The sequence below is a fragment of the Grampus griseus genome, assembly GCF_964374135.1.
Source record: "Grampus griseus genome assembly, chromosome: 4".
Taxonomy (NCBI): Eukaryota; Metazoa; Chordata; class Mammalia; order Artiodactyla; family Delphinidae; genus Grampus; species Grampus griseus.
This window is the reverse complement of record NC_138997.1, coordinates 113,840,398-113,857,075: the sequence shown is the minus strand read 5'-3', so window position 1 is coordinate 113,857,075 and position 16,678 is coordinate 113,840,398. Positions and strand designations below refer to the sequence as shown.

General features: G+C 36.1%; 1 protein-coding gene across 3 annotated transcripts in view; it reads left to right on the top strand.

The window, feature by feature from the left end:
- Positions 1-16,678, top strand: part of COL25A1 (collagen type XXV alpha 1 chain) — a gene marked incomplete at both ends in the record, with an annotated part of 461,173 nt that overhangs the window by 27,859 nt on the left and 416,636 nt on the right. The gene's annotated exons all lie outside the window — the stretch shown is intronic.

The window sequence follows — 16,678 nt, the reverse complement described above, 5'->3', positions numbered from 1 at the left end:
TATGAAGAGTTGGGAAACACAAATATCAATGAACTCATGTTACAAGAGATTATTTGGCTAATCCTAGGTAATGTTCTCATAATTACCTTTGTTTCTATATCCTTTAAATAATGGAGTTGGATTAAATGATTTCCAAAGTATATTCTTATCTTAAAATTTGGCTATGTAAGGAGAGTAACAATTTGGTGTATTTTAATAATGGGGTGTAGAAAGTGGTGGTTCATTTGCACACTGCTGCACACATTAATAGACAAACTTCAGCCCCCCCCATGATTTTATTGTGATACAACTGGAAAGAAACTTCTTGATTCTTAACTCAACTTTTCAAAAATTTGCAAATATGCACTGCATGCTGAGTGAGGACTTCCAGAAAAAAGTGTTTAAAATGAAAACACTGATAGAATTTTGAGAGGATATGGGCTTTTTACCCCTGCCAATTCTTTGAAAAAGTTTAGCATGAATGCTGTAAAAATTAGATACTTTCTCCCTCGGTTCTCAGCCCCATCTTAAAAAATTTGAAGTAAAAAGGAACCCATCAGTGTGAAAAATAACTGTGGTGTCCAGGGTTGAAGTTTTTTATGTAGAATACTCCCTGGAAAGGTGCTGGTCAGATTTCTCTTCTGCATAGTTCATAGCATGTAACTGGTACTCAATAATATTTAATATAATGAATTACAGAGGCTTTGAAAATGTAGGCCTCTGAAGACCAAATCCAACATGGTAGATGGGATTTTCACATTACTGTGAACACAAGGTAGAAGTTGATATAGTTGGTCTCCTGGGGGTGTTTCATCACACAAGTGAAAGAGCTATATTCACCTAATTTATTTTAGCTAAAGAAAGACTATTCTCTTTAATAGCCACTTATTTAAGGCCATAGAGTAAAGAAGGCCGGAGGAAATAATGTCATTTTCAGCTAGGTAAAATAGAACGAAATACACTATAAAATTTGTCATTTTCTCTCCCAGCTTCCTTTAGCAGCCAACATTATTTTATCTGCCTTCATTAAATTTACATTTTAGCTTTGCTTTTCTATGTTATTAGGAATTTTGCATTTAAGTGTTTTTGAGTAAAAATAATAATGACAAAGAAAAATGACACTATATTCTAAATTAATACAAAAAGGAAAGTTGCTTATTTTCCACTGAGGCAGCAGTGGTGTAGCCATCTTAGGTGTAGGAGAGCTTAGGCTTGGGAACCAGAGAGAGGTGGCTCTAATTTTGACCTAGCTACTTACCAACTGTTTGACCTTGGGCAAATGACTGAAATCCATCCAGCCTCAGTTTCCTCATCCATAAAATAGAAATATTAATATCCATTAAAAATTAGGAACAATGTATTGTGGGTATCTAGCATAATGCTGGCATGTAGGAAGGTGTCAAATAAATGGAATATAATAATTGTGCTGGGTAAGTCTTAGATACCTCTGGTCTTTATTTATTTATTTAAAAAGATTATTGTGATGTGGACCATTTTTAAAGGCTTTATTGAACTTGTTACAATACTGCTTCTGTTTTATGTTTTGTTTTTTTGGCCACGAGGCATGTGGGATCTTAGTTCCCAGACCAGGGGTCAAACCCACACCCCCTGCATTGGAAAGCAAAGTCGTAACCACTGGACTGCCAGGGAAGTCCCCTGCCTCTGGTCTTTTTTAAAATTTATTTTATTTTATTTATTTAGTTTTGGCTGTGTTAGGTCTTTGTTGCAGTGCGCGGGCTTCTCATTGCCGTGGCTTCTCTTGTTGAGGAGCATGGGCTCTAGGCGCACGGGCTTCAGTAGTTGTGGTGCACGGGCTTCGTTGCTCCATGGTACATGGGATCTTCCCAGACCAGGGCTCGAACCCATGTCCCCTGCATTGGCAGGCGGATTCTTAACACTGCACCACCAGGGAAGCCCATGGTCTTTAAATTCTAGTTTTTATTGAAAGAATTACATGCCATAACTTTTTCAGTGCCTAACACATGGCCCGACACATGACAGAGTCTTGGTAAATATTTACTGAGTAAATGAACTAGTGTAATTTTGTGCAAAAAGGGCCTGCTCACATATACCATTAGTGTTATATAGTATAAATATTAAATAAGGATAACTGAGAAAAAGCTCAAGAGTGGAGAAGTAGCTCTAAATGCCTGAGCTGTCATGAAGCAGGGCTCGACTGCATCCTCCAGGGGAAGGTTCCAGGAGAGGGTCCTGCCCCTTAAGGCTCTACAGGTTTATGTGGATGGGTGAAGGGGCAGCAATGGTGAGTCACCATGAAGGAGGGAACAAAGAGGGGGGGTTCTCCTTAGCAAGGGGTGCCTTCGGACCTGAGACTGGGTATCCTGTCCTTCTGTTGGGCCAACTCACACCTGTGAGGCCAGCTTTGTGCTGAGACCCGAACATCCGGATTTGTGTCCCCTGAGCAGTGGAAGTAGTCCCATTTAGCAAATACCTTTTATGGTTCGTACATATTAGGTTATCATGATTGGCTTGTAATCTTTTTCTGTTTCATAAACAACAGTATTAAATTTGTGCATGTCTTTGGCTCCATTTGTTTCATTTTAGAATATTTTATTAATTTTGAAGGAGTTACACAGATTCATTGTTCAAGAATATAAAGATAAAAGAAGTCTTTTTCCCTAAAAAACTGCTCCTCTATCCAGAAGAAATCACAGTAACCTACTTTTTGTGTATCTTTCCAGAGGTGGTTTATGCATGCAAGTATATATGTTCCATATGCTTTATTAACTTGGACAACAGTCACCACAGCAGCAGTAATTAGCAATGTAAAATATATACAAGCATCGTGATTAAATGTGCATAAGTATGTCACCTAATTGCAACAGTCCTTTGAAAAGAAAACAAAACAAAGGGCAAAAAAAGCTCAACTAACTGCAGACAAACATCCTTTGGTCACTGAAATCTCTTAATGTATATGCTATTACCTGTGGCGACAATAATTGAGCTTTTTTTTTTTTTTTGGCTGCTGCAAGGCATGCGGGGTCTTAGTTCCTTGACCAGGGATTGAACCCTTGCTCCCTGCAGTGGAAGCTCAGAGTCCCAACCACTGGAGTGCCAGGGAATTCCCTAATTGAGCCCTGTTAAAACAGGGTTCTCTTTGTAATGTATTGTAGATATTCACACCTTTAAAAAAAAAAAATATTCAAAGGTGAGTTTCAATCAGTGTGATGATTTATTTGCAGTCCGGATTTTATGGTAAATTAAATTCAGCATTTGAAAGTTTTAGATTTTCCCCCCAAATAATCTCTCCCACAACGCACGATTTTTCCATACTAACAAAATGATCTTCATGAGTGGGTGTCATAAGTAAGATAAGACAATATGTGCTAAATCGTAACCTCAGATGCAGTCAGATTTGATTAAAGCTCTTTTAGGCTGTTTTATACTGTGTTATCCATAAGGAACATATACAAAGCTGTACTGACTAAATTAAAACAAAAAAACGAAGAGTTAAAATTTCTTGTTTGGTTATTATGCTGAAAACTGGCAAAGGAATTTTGTTCCATTGAATGGGGACATTGAACATTTTTTTAAAAATTGGCTTATTTCCTAGTTTCTTTGTTTTTTTCTTTTTTAGGTCCCTGGATCCTTATAAACAGAGTTGAATAGGAAAGAACATTTAATGTTTTGAATGTGAAAATATTTTTGTTTATTATGAGTTTGGAAAACTTTCATTCATATAATGGGTAAATATGGGATTTAACCTGGTGTATTAAGCCTTCTTATTTTATCAGTTATAGGAATGAGAATTTGTGCTTGTATTTGCCACCGGTAGGGCTAGATAAATGGGGGTTTCTGATAGTGTATTTGGAAAGGTGACTAAAAGGACAATTTTTACAAACCCATCAAAAACTCTGTAGATTTTTCCCATATGATTTTAAGAGCTATAGCTCAGCATATGGGTGCATTAGCTTCTCCACCATGTGATTTAGGATGATTTCAGATTCAAGTGATGCAGTTTAATCTAATTAAGACATAATGCAGAGTAAGCTTGAAGTACAATAGTGAAGGCTCTCGGAGGACTCCCAAAAGGCTGACACAATGAAAGTCATGGGTTCAGTTTATAACTATAATTGCTACTGGGTTTTTGCTTGAAAGAAACATGTAATTCAACTATACAGAAAAAGTTTTGTGCCCACATTTTTGTGTCATTTTTCCTATGGTTAAGAATAATCTTTATCTTCTCTTCTACAGTGAATACCCATTTATTTATTTACTTATTTGTCTATCTTGTTCCCCAGAGAATACCTTTAAAAAAATTTTTTTTAATTAATTTTTTTTATTGGAGTGTAGTTGCTTTACACTGCTGTGTCAGTTTCTGCTGTACAGCAAAGTGAATGGGCCATACGTATACATATATCCCCTCTTTTTTGGATTTCCTTTCCATTTAGGTCACCACAGAGCACCGAGTAGAGTTCCCTGTGCTATATAGTAGTTTCTCATTAGTTATCTATTTTATACATAGTAGTGTATATATGTCAATCCCAATCTCCCAGTTCATCCCCACTCCCCCTTCCACCTTGGTATCCATACGTTTGTTCTCTATCTCTAAGTCTGTGTCTCTATTTCTGCTTTGCAGATAAGATCATCTATACCATTTCTCTAGATCCCACATATATGTGTTAATATATGATATTCGTTTTCTCTTTCTGGCTTACTTCATTCTGTATGACAGTCTCTAGGTCCATCCATGTCTCTGCAAATGACACAGTTTCGCTCCTTTTCATGGCTGAGTAATATTCCATTGTATATATGTACCACATCTTCTTTATCCATTCCTCTGTTGATGGACATTTAGGTTGCATCCATGTCCTGGCTATTGTAAATAGTGCTGCAATGAACATTGGGGTATCTGTGTCTTTTTGAATTATGGTTTTCTCTGGGTATATGCCTAGGAGTAGGATCACTGTATCATATGGTAGTTCTATGTTTAGTTTTTTAAGGAACCTCCAAACTGTTCTCCATAGTGGCTACACCAATTTACATTCTCACCAACAGTGTAGGAGGGTTCCCTTTTCTCCACACCCTCTCCAGCATTTATTGTTTGTACATTTTTTATGATGGCCATTCTGACCGGTGTGAGAATGATACCTCATTGTATCATTGATACCTCATTGTAGTTTTGTACAATGTATCGTGATACATTTACACACATGTACACTTACATGCGTGTACATACATGTACATGCATGTACACACATGTATGATACTTTTTGTACAATGATACATATTTTGTATCACTGATACCTCATTGTAGTTTTGATTTGCATTTCTCTAATAATTAGTGATGTTGAGCATCTTTTCATGTGTTTGTTGGCCATCTGTATATCTTCTTTGGAAAAATGTCTATTTAGGTCTTCCACCCATTTTTTTGGGGGGGTCCATGCTGCGCGGCTGGGCCCATGGCAATGAAAGCGCTGAGTCCTAACCACTGGACCACCAGGGAATTCCTGAGAATGCCTTTTCATTTATTTATTTAAATTAAAAAAATTTTATTTTTTGCTGCATTGGGTCTTTGTTGCTGTGCGTGGGCTTTCTCTAGTTGTGGAGAGCAGGAGCTACTCTTTGTTGCAGTGCACGGGCTTCTCATTGCGGTGGCTTCTCTTGTTGTGGAGCATGGGCTCTAGGCGTGTGGGCTTCAGTAGTTGTGGTATGTTGGCTCAGTAGTTGTGGCTTGCAGGCTCTAGAGCACAGGCTCAGTAGTTGTGGTGCATGGGCTTAGTTGCTCCGAGGCATGTGGGATCTTCCCGGACCAGGGCTCGAACCCATGTCCCCTGCATTAGCAGGCAGATTCCCAACCACTGTGCCACCAGGGAAACCCCAGAGCATTCCTTTTTAGATGGTAGTAAATGGGTGTAAACTTTATGGGCTGAGGAGGTCATGCTGACTGGTCAGGAAGCAACCATTTATGAATGTTAGTCCTAGATTATTAATATATTCTCTCCTGGCCTCCTTATCTTGACAGATTTAGTGCCAACAACATTAACAATCTATAAAGTATATTTGGGGGTGTATGGAATGTTTTTAGGATATTGGAAGTTATGTTTAAGGCAAAAGCTTGATATTAGCATTCTTTCTTTGAAATACTCCATTGTCATGTGTGGATTTCTGAAGGTCATTTCTCTTCACCTCTTTATTTCCAGAGAATAATTGTAGCTTGTCCACTTCCTCAGCTAATCTTCCATAGCCTTCCACAAATAATAAAGGTAATAGTTGATACTCATTATACCAAGTACCAAGCATTAAGTCTTTTTCACATAATATCTCAGTTAATCCTTACAATAAACTATTGTCCCAATTTTATTTTTTATTTTTTAAAAAATATTTATTTACTTATTGTTTGGCTGTGTTGGGTCTTAGTCACATCACACAGGCTCTTTGTTGTGGCGTGAGGGCTCAGTTGCCCCGTGGCATGTGGGATCTTAATTCCCCTACCTGGGATCGAACCGGCATCCTTTGCATTGCAAGGCAGATTCCACTGGACCACCAGGGAAGTCCCTATCCCAATTTTCTAGATGGGATAAATGAGCCCCAAAGAGGTTAAATAACTTTCACATATCATATAACTTTTAAAGTGGAAGTTAGTTCTGTCTTATTCTGGAGTGCAAGCTTTTAGCTTTTATCTATTATACGTATTACTCCAAGATAAGAGACTATTAAAAAAAGCTTTATCAAAGGAGATGTTTGGAGGTACTCCTAGTAGCAGGAAGTATGGGTAGGGAACAGAAAAGTACCTGGGAGAAGAGAAGGACTGTGCTGTGGAAAAGCATTATGTTAATGAGAGGAATGCAGAAAAAAGGCTGTATTCAGTGATATGGCTTGTTTGTAGTTTCAAACAAGTATACAAGTAAAATTTGATACACCATTTAATTCTTTAATTTTTTTTAGTTTGACTTTCTGAGTACTTATCCTCTAATGCTGGCTGTTTTTAATAGCCATTTAGTGAGTAGATAATCAGAAAAATCAAATCAGTTATTCTGAAAGTAAAATTTAAGAAGGTCTGGTGGTATGTAGCAAAGGCCACAAAAATGGCTATTCTAGAGAAGAATCCTGACATTCATTCATATTCTGTTGTTGTATCTTTAATTCCTTGTATGGTTCAAATGATTTAAAAACAAACACTTCCTGCTCCTCTTTAGTATATACTGTTATTACATTAAGAAAATACATGTTGGAATAGGTATCTATTGCCCTAATTATAAGTAATTTTAATTAAAAACATTAAAAATTTATTTCACTATTAATTGAAAAGAAATACTAAAGAGAAAGCATAGTTGGTCTATTTAAAGAAAGTGGTGTCCTTTGGACCTTCAGCTCAGTGTTTTCTGCAGATATGATCATTAGTCCAAAGTTTTAGCCCATGCTGAATACTTTGCAGTGTCTCAGTTCTCTAACTTTAGGTTAATAGATTTGAGCAGGAGGGTTGAACCGGTATTGGTTTGCCCTGAAAACCTGAGGATTTTCTAATTAAATACTGGATGATCAGTCGGTGCTGCTCAGCTTACTAAATCATGAATTTTTCCATCTTAGTGACATGGTTAAAATTGGAAATGTCAAAAATGCCTGAACAAGAATGTGATTCATGGACTTGAACCTGAACTTGCTTTCAATTTTCTTTATTAAAAGAAGACATCATAAATAGATTAACTAGAAATTATGGCGTATACCTGTCTTTTACCAGACCGTGTTTCTAAGTTGGAAAACATTTACTTCCTTCAACAAAGGTGATGTTGGTCTCTATAAAATATAATACAATTAATTAATTACTCAACATCAGAGGCAAAAACCATGTGTTGCTGGATTTCATTTGAAATCCCTTAAAGGGACTTGATCAGCCTGATCTCTGATTGGGCATCTCAAACTCAAAGTAGCTCGGACTGAATTTATTATTCCCTAATAAATAACAAATAAATAAAAACCTAATTTGCTCCTCCCTTTGCACCTCTCTCTGTGAATGGTGCGCATTGTCCAAACCAGACACTTGAGAACTATTCTTGGGTCCCCCTACGCTCTTTGTAATTTTTCATTCACTGAGTCCTGTCTGTCCTCCTAAATGTCTCAGGTCTGTCTGTTCCTCTTTGCTCTTTCTGCTACTGCTGTCGTCCCACCTACCGATATCTTTCCTCGGGTGACGGTAATAGCCTATTGCCTCGTTTCCCCTACTCCAGTCTATTTTCCACACCGAAGCCAGAGTGCTCTTCTAAAATGAAATCTGGCAAATCCTGAAACAACTCCAAACATGTGAGCATGTTCAACAGGACCTTTGATGGGGCCTCCGTCAGCCTTCCAGCCTCATCTGTCGCCCTTCTGGTTGTCCTTGCGCCATATTGCACTATCTTCTGTTCTCTCCTATTATGTGCTCCTTTTCAACCTCTGCACCTTCACCCATGATGTCATGGGAGACTCTTCACCCTCCTCAGCCTTCAGGTCCAGCTTAAACTTCCCTTTCTTCCTGGAGCTTAAGTTCTCCTGCTTATGTCTGGATTCCGTAGAACTCTTAACGTACTTAATTTTTTTGCACTTATAATCCTCTTTAGTTATTGCTTGTTAGATGGTTTGTCTGTTCCATTTGACTCTAAGGTACATGTAGGAAGGGACTGTCTCTTGCCCAGCATTGTATGCCAAGAGTTTCTCATGGTGCCTGGCCCATAGAGGACACTTAGCAAATATTTTATTTAATGAATGAATGATTCAGGTGTGCTATTTTTTTTTTTTGATAGAGCGCAGTAGCTCTTATGTTACTCTGCAAAGTACATTCTCAAGGTAGCATGAAAGAAGAAAATTTAGAAAATATAAGTGGTAGAATGCACAGGGCTCAGTGACAGAAAATGAGGCAGGAGTATAATATAAAATTCCAGAGGCAGAGAGAGCTTTGTTTTAAACAGCGTTCAGATTATCAGTCTATCTATCAACCTCGAAACAATTTTCACTGGAACAGAATTTGTAGTTTTCCACAGTAATGGATTGTAGGAACCACCAAATCTCAAATTAGACAAGTCTTTTAATATCTAACCTAAACTTCTTTTTGCTGTAATATAAACTCATTTCTGATCTTTCCTGGGTGAAATTAAGAGCTTTATACACCTGCTTATGTTATTACAAAGTTTTTCTGTTTTCCTCCAATAACCAGGATTTCTTTTTTCCTCTTCCTTTCATATTGTATCTTATTTTCTGATCTTTTAATTATTTTTATTGCTAGTATTTGAACCTTTCTGCATATGCCATCCTTTATGTCATAAACCAGGATAATCAAAACCTCATTAGTACTGAATACAGTGAAAGGATTACTACTCTTAAGGCTCATTATTGTGTTCTTTTGAAATATATCTCCAGCACATCTCTGCATGATATATTATAAAGGATTTCATAATTTGTGATTAAAAGAAATTATTGCCCTTAGTCTGAAAGGTTTTGATGGACAAAACCTGAGTTTGCTAGTAACTCATTCCTTCTAATAAAATGCTATTGTGCATAAAGAGCTTAAAAATATATACCTTTCTCAGCATTTTGTCCAGATTGGGCTTAAGTATGACCTTTCTGTCAAAGAAACTCTAAAGAAAGGAATATGCACTTTCTAAGTGGGATGACACTTTTTAAGAAAAATAACTTTTGCTAATGAACTGAGAGGAGTGGCTCTTTCTGGCCCACAGTGGTTATAGGTATATAGAATGATGCTGCATTATATAGTATAATCTTCTTTTTCAATAGGTAAACTTGGTTATGGCTAGGATGGGAGAATTTTAGAGCTTGAATTATATCATGCATTTAAGAATAGAGGAGGTAAATGTATGGGAAAATTGGGGAAATCCTCTGAAAATGAAAATGTACAGGCCAGAAATCCAGATCAGGCTGACCATAAAGGCCTTGCACTGATCAGCAGTGCCTTGTTATAGGAGAACAAAAAGGAAATAACACGGGCCAAAGACATTTAAAATGACTGTACATCAATATATTAGATGACTATATTACTATTACATCAGCAGTGATTTGCTATGAGAGCACCTTGATAGATGCTTCAGAGATGCTCAGGTGGGCAGTGCCACCTGTCAGAGGGGAACACAGTTAATTTCTTTATACTTAAACGCTGATTTCCATTCAAGAAATATTTGCTTAGCACTTATAATGTGTCTAGCATTAAACTGTATACTGTGAGGAGAGCTATTTAAAAAATTTTTTTTCTTGTGATGAGAACTTTTAAGATCTATTCTCTTAACAACTTTCAAATATACAGTATAGTATTGTTAACTCTAGTCACCATCCAGTTAGCATCTTTAAACTAGTTTGCCCAATGGTTCAATCACAGTTGACCCTCAGATCCTACTTTAACAAACACTGCTTATTTTCCCCTTTCCCACCTCCCGAACGAAGCATTCCTGACAGATCCTATAGCTGTACTGATTTCTCCAACTCTGCTGTGGTATATTGACTTCTGATGTAGCCCTGAATAGTTTATCTTCTTGCATTGTTTATTTCATGTCCTTGTATCATGAGGAACCCCATGTCTTAAACAATGGTATAGTAACCATTAAATGATATTGGCACTGAGGAATGCTATTTTTGACTTTATGAAGTTAAAGATACTTTGAAATACTATAATTTGGAATAAGGCTGATTAAACATTTTTATGGTTTTTATTACCTCCCAGTTTTCATAGTAAATATCCCTTGGTTGCTTTATTTTTAAAATGATAATAGCTATAACAACAGTTTGTATCATCCTTTATAAATTTAAAGATTCCGTTTAGATATAGAAATGAGCTGGGTTAGCACATTCTGCTTGAACTAAATTTTGAAAATCTTTTTCTTTTAGTGTTGATTTTCCCTCCACCCCAATTTTAAAGGTAATGCTCTAAGCTTGTTGGGGAAAATGTAGAATATAAGAACTCATAGAAAAGATAGTTCTACCAACTGAAGGCAATGACTGTTAATGTTTTAACATTTCTTTTTTTAAAAAATGTTAAATATGTTTTTACATAGTTGAGATCATATGCTGTAGATATTTTATTCTATTTTTCACTTAATATTATTCAATAAACATTTTCCGTGTTCTTTTTTTTCATGTTCTCAAAAATCTTTATAAACATCATTCTCAATATTTACATGGCAAAGATATTCCATGACTTCTATAATATTTCTACCTATTTCATATACATTTTTTCTTATAATCAGACATTAAAAAATAGTATAGTGTCAAGGTAAGACTTTTTGAAGGGGGTAAGATATGTTCAAAGCAACACTGGTTATCCATATAAGTAGAAATACTTCCTGTTTAAGTTCTAAAAACATTTTTCCTTCTCTATTTTACCTAATTCTTTAAATTGGATTGACTGTTTTCCCTGTTCACTTTGCTAGGTATAGTTCTCCAAATTAAGGAATCAACTTGTTATGAAAATTTCTCTTCTCTTGTCCTCTGTTGCCCCACACTCATTGAATAAAAGGATATTTCAAAGAGTTTACAGAATGATATCCAGCAGTTCAAAGAAAACATCTTCAAAATGTTGATGTTGACAATGCAGGAATCTTTGTAAAAGGAACTGGGTTAAATGAAGGAGAGTTTTCTCACCTGTTGTTGCTTTGTACTTGATGCAGCTGCACTTTGAGTCATAAATTTAAATTCTACCTCTCCAAGTAAAAATTTCAGAAAGAGTTCATTCATCTCTTGTTAGTCACACGCCAAATCTTTTTTTATTTTCAAGACTTTCCTTACAGTGCAAGCAATGCATGAATGATAAGGCAGCCTCTGGCTGTATCACTTGTATCTTTTCCTTTCTGTTTTCTTTTGTCAGTTGCTTTGCAACTAGCATGACTTTAATGGGGTTAAATGGAGAAAGATGCTAGAGATAGTTACAAAAAAATGGAAATAGGTAGTAACTCTCTGCCTATGCACACATCAAAAATTGTTTATATGAATGTAAACAACTTGGCAGTATAAATATAAATATGTCTTATATTTGAATTGAGGCTTTTTGTAATCCTAACTGCAGTCCTTGGGGAATTGTTCAAAATCATTTGAAAGACCCTTCTTTTGTAATTTAATGTGGCATTCTTACTGCATCAGAATTAGGGCAATGCCTTATGTAGTTGAAATTAATCAACATAACCTTTGGGCTTTATATATTAGGTCAAAATAAAGATGAAGGAAATTAAAATGCCATTAGTTTCAGACATAATTGTAGTTCCTGTCTACAGACTTTTCTTTTAGTCACTATGGCAATGAAGCCTCATTTTTCTGTTAATTAAGAAGCATCAACAGTATATTTGGAAGAAACAGATGACAGTTTGCAGCAATAGACATTTTAAATGAAAATTAATTATTTTGAAATTAGAAAGTTATTTCTTAAAGAAAGACAGGATTTAGTCTCTGAACACCTGGATTGATTTTTCTCATTGTGAAAATTCGTTTTTTTTCTTTTTTTTCGATCACTCTGCTGAAACTGCTTGCACTTGGGTAACCACTGACCCCCACACAGATGTCTGCAGGGATGTCCTCTTTGTAAGGCCCTGTACTAGGGAATGCTGAAGTGAATCAGAAGTGTTAAGTCCCCATCCCTGCCCTCGAGGGCCTTAGCCAGGGAAATATAACAGAAGGAGTTGATGTGTTTAAAAGTGATTTATATACTTTCAAGTAATATGAAAATATAGTGTGTTATAATTATAACTTAAAATATAAGTAACAATGAATCAATGTGTTACAAAAAATAAAGATAAAAGTGCAAATGGAATTCAAAATTGGTAGACCATTACTTTTGGCCGGAAAGCTCAGAGAAGATGTCTGGAAAAACAGTTTTAATTGGACTGGATTTTTGATGATTATATTTAAGAATTTGATAATTTGAGAATGGGAGGATCCTTCAGATAAAGGAAATAGCAAGAACACAGGCTTGGAGGTATGTTTTATCTGATCATTTCTTCATGGCATTGTAGCATAGTGGTTAAAGCATAACTCTAGAGCAAAATTATATGTGTTCAAATTTTGGTGTCTCCATTGCTATTGTTATTTTCATTACTATTAATAATATTTATGTTGTGGTGTTGTACAATATTTGGCTGAAAAGGTAATAAAAACAATAATTTAAAATGACAATAACGATTGTTAATGTTTATTGAGCATTTACTGAGCAGTACAGCCACTGTTCCGTGTTTTACATACATTAATTCATTTTATTCTCAAAATAATTGTATGAGACAAGTACTATAATTTATCCCCATTTTACATATGGTAAACTGAGGCACAGATAGACTAACTTGCCCAAAGTCCAACAGCTAGTATAATGGTCACAGAACTCATAAGGTTGACTAGGGCTGTACTGGGGAGCATTTTATATATTTATGTATTTATTTATTTTTTTGACTCTTAAAATTTTTTATTTTTTCCAGTTTTATTGAGATGTAATTGACATGAGTTTAAGATGTACAGTATAATTGGGAGCAGTTAAATAGAACATGCATATGGTTAATGGAAATGACCATGAGGATGAATGTTGTATGGTTAGTGGAAAACCATTTTGATTTCTGCACAGAAGAGTAATATGGTCAGACGGTGTTTTAGGGAGATTAAGCTAGAAAGTATAAAGAACACAGACTGGAAGAGGCATGAGACCAAGCTGCTGCAGTTCTCATCTGAAATGATAAGGGCCTGAGTTGGGTGGGGACAGGAAGAATGGAAAGGAAGTGCCAGGAAGGAGGATTCAGCTGGGCTCTGTTACTACTTGGTGAGGGAGAGAGGAAAGCGTCAGTGATGATTTACAGCTGTTTTACTTAGGTTAACGGTGATGTCATTAGGAGGTAGTCTGTCCTCACGGTTAACCAACTTCCGAATGCTTAACATTTCAACCAACCTTCTTTTGAAATTCTCTTTCCTTCTTTATGCTGGTGACTGTTGTTAAATCTTGGTTCTCCTCTTACCTGATTCCTCCTTCAGAGTTCTTTCCTGTAGTGTACAGTCTTCAAAGTCTCAATCTGGAACTCATTTCTCTTTCTTTTATTATACGTGACCACTTCATGGTAGTGTGTGTATGCTGTCCAATTACCTTTAATCCGGAGGCAGCATAACCTCATGGAGGCAGACAGAGCTGGGCCTGAACCCCAGCTACACATTATTAGCTGTGGAATAACAATGCCTTTGACCTTAATTTGCTCATTTATAAATGGGAACGATACCTACCTTATGAGATTATTATGAGCACTAAATGAGTCTAGGGAAAAGGCCCAAAACACAGTAGTCCCTTCCCAAATTTCATTTGCTCCTTTTGTTCTCCTTACTCCTATTCACATATTTCCCTTCAGTTCCAGTTGGTTTCCTGATGGAGGCTGTTCCTACATTAGGAGGAACAGTCGTGATTTTCTTTTGCTTGCCAGATGTTAAGCTGTACTTTATCATCTTTCATGGATAAATAGCACAGTGGTTGTCTTTCTGTTTTAAAACACGGAGTGAGTTAATACTCTAAAAATATAAGATATGAACTACAAAGAGATGTAATAATAAACTGGTTTTATGTGAAATTGCATTTCAGACTGGGGGTGAAAATTTATCTTCAAATTGGATTCTTAAGTGCAGTCTGAGACAAGCTGTGGAAACATGATATATGAAATATAAAATTTTCCACACCCCTTACATATCTAGAAATTTTATTTGTACAGATGTTATGAATGATACAATGATTGATCTTTTATGTAGCAATTAGAATAGGAATTTCATTTGACTGAAAATGCTATTGTGAAGAGAATGTGTCTCAGCAAGATGCTGACTCAGATTAGTAGGAAGCACTATCTTTGTAGATAGGTGAGCCTGAATAATATTTGCTGTGCGGAAACTAGTCAATGAGGTCAAGTTAGCTAAGGACTTATTAGGGATTTGGAAATGACCCACAGAAGACTTTTCCCTGGTTCAGTTAACTTTTGTGGAGACTTCAGTGTCTCAAGGGTAAAATATTAAAAAAATCTGAGAACATAGAGTGGGAAGAGGTTTTTGATATGATCTAGTACACACCCTTTGTTTTAGAGAGAAAGAAATGGAGGCCTAGAGATTGAAACGGACTTGCCTGACTCCTCATAATAATGGCAAGTCAGAGGTCAAACTTAGGTCTCTTAATTCCCAGTTTTCTTGCCACTCTGCCACAAAAACCCCATGAGCATTAACATTATTTCAGGCAAACGCTGGTCTAGAAATGAGGCTTCTGAGAAATCAGAAAAAAATTTTTTTGGCATATTTAGAGACTTGGAACTAAAACTTCAATTGTTATACTTGATTGCTTTTTCTATTCCGTGTTTCTTTAAAAATAAATCAAAAAACCTAAGATCATAAAAATTCAGCTGTTCCTCAAATATTCACATGAACTGGATGCTCCAGGAGTATCCGTCATGTTGGTACCCTGTGCACTGACATCCCAATGGGGGACATGAACTCCAGTTGGAGAAGATGCCTCAAAAGTTGCTTTTGGTTAAGCTAGTTGCAATTGTACACATTCACCCAAGGTGAATTTGATCTGCAAAAATTAATTTAAACTGTCTACACATTTTCTGAATGAAAAAATCTTGCAATTTAGCTGTTGATCAAATTTTATTTTATTTTGAAAATTATTGGAAATATAGTGCCAGAAGACCACTTTAAAACAATGTGGTAAAATCATTTGCTTTCCTGCCTAGGTTAAATCCATGTCAGCGTGAGCACACGCAGGCACACACACACACGACAATGATTAACATGTTCATATCTGTGTGTAGTTTCTCTGTGTGGCTCTTTTCCGAAAGGCTTCAGGTTCCTGTGAGATTAACATTGATGAACAGACAGTGTGGGAACTTAATATGCTCTGTTCTAAAGCCAATTTTCTTGCTAACAAATGTTTTGTAGATAGAGGATGGTAGAAATCTTATTGGGCCTGCTTTAATGAACATATAAGACTCAAGTGTAATTAACGTTCTAGAGTACTTAAAAACAGTTCACTCGGAAGTTTTAAGTAGGTCATGCATATTTACTTTGGTAATTTTTTTCTTTTTAATAAGTACTTTATTTAATAGATGCAAAGGTGAAGTTAAATCTTATCTTGACCAAAGTGTGATAGATTCAGTGTCATTGGCATTAAAGTTATGATTATTACTGTATTACATACATATATATGAAACCTTTTTTTTGTTTATGTTGCCTCTCTGTCTAGATTTTAAGATAGTTTCTGGCTGTAGAGAATAAGACAATGTTTTCTCCCCAGATATCTAATAATTTGTGTGGGCCAAGGTGGACAGCAGGTAGCTTATTAATATATTCATTGTGCAACGAACTGCATTATGCCCTGAGGAATAAGAAGATGGTGACGATGTTAGGATGACATGACTCTTGGCTTCGAGTTACTTATAGTCTATTAGGAGGTGACATGGAGAAATAATTACAATGGGGGATATCATGTCCCATAAAAGAAGTCCAAACAGAGTGCTCTGAGAATTTAAAGAAAAGAGTTGTTACTTTTGCCTGGGAGCCTCAAGGAAACCTTCCTATAGGGGCTGGTATTTGAGCTGGACTCTTAAAGATGAGGCTGGATTTGAACAAAAGGAAGATATTTCTGAAAGTTTCCACCATGTATATGAATTAGTTAAGGTGGTTAAAATATCTAGTGCTTACTACACTGTTTGACACCCAGTAGGCATTCAGTAATTGAGGCTGAATAAGTGCACGAACCAGGTTAATT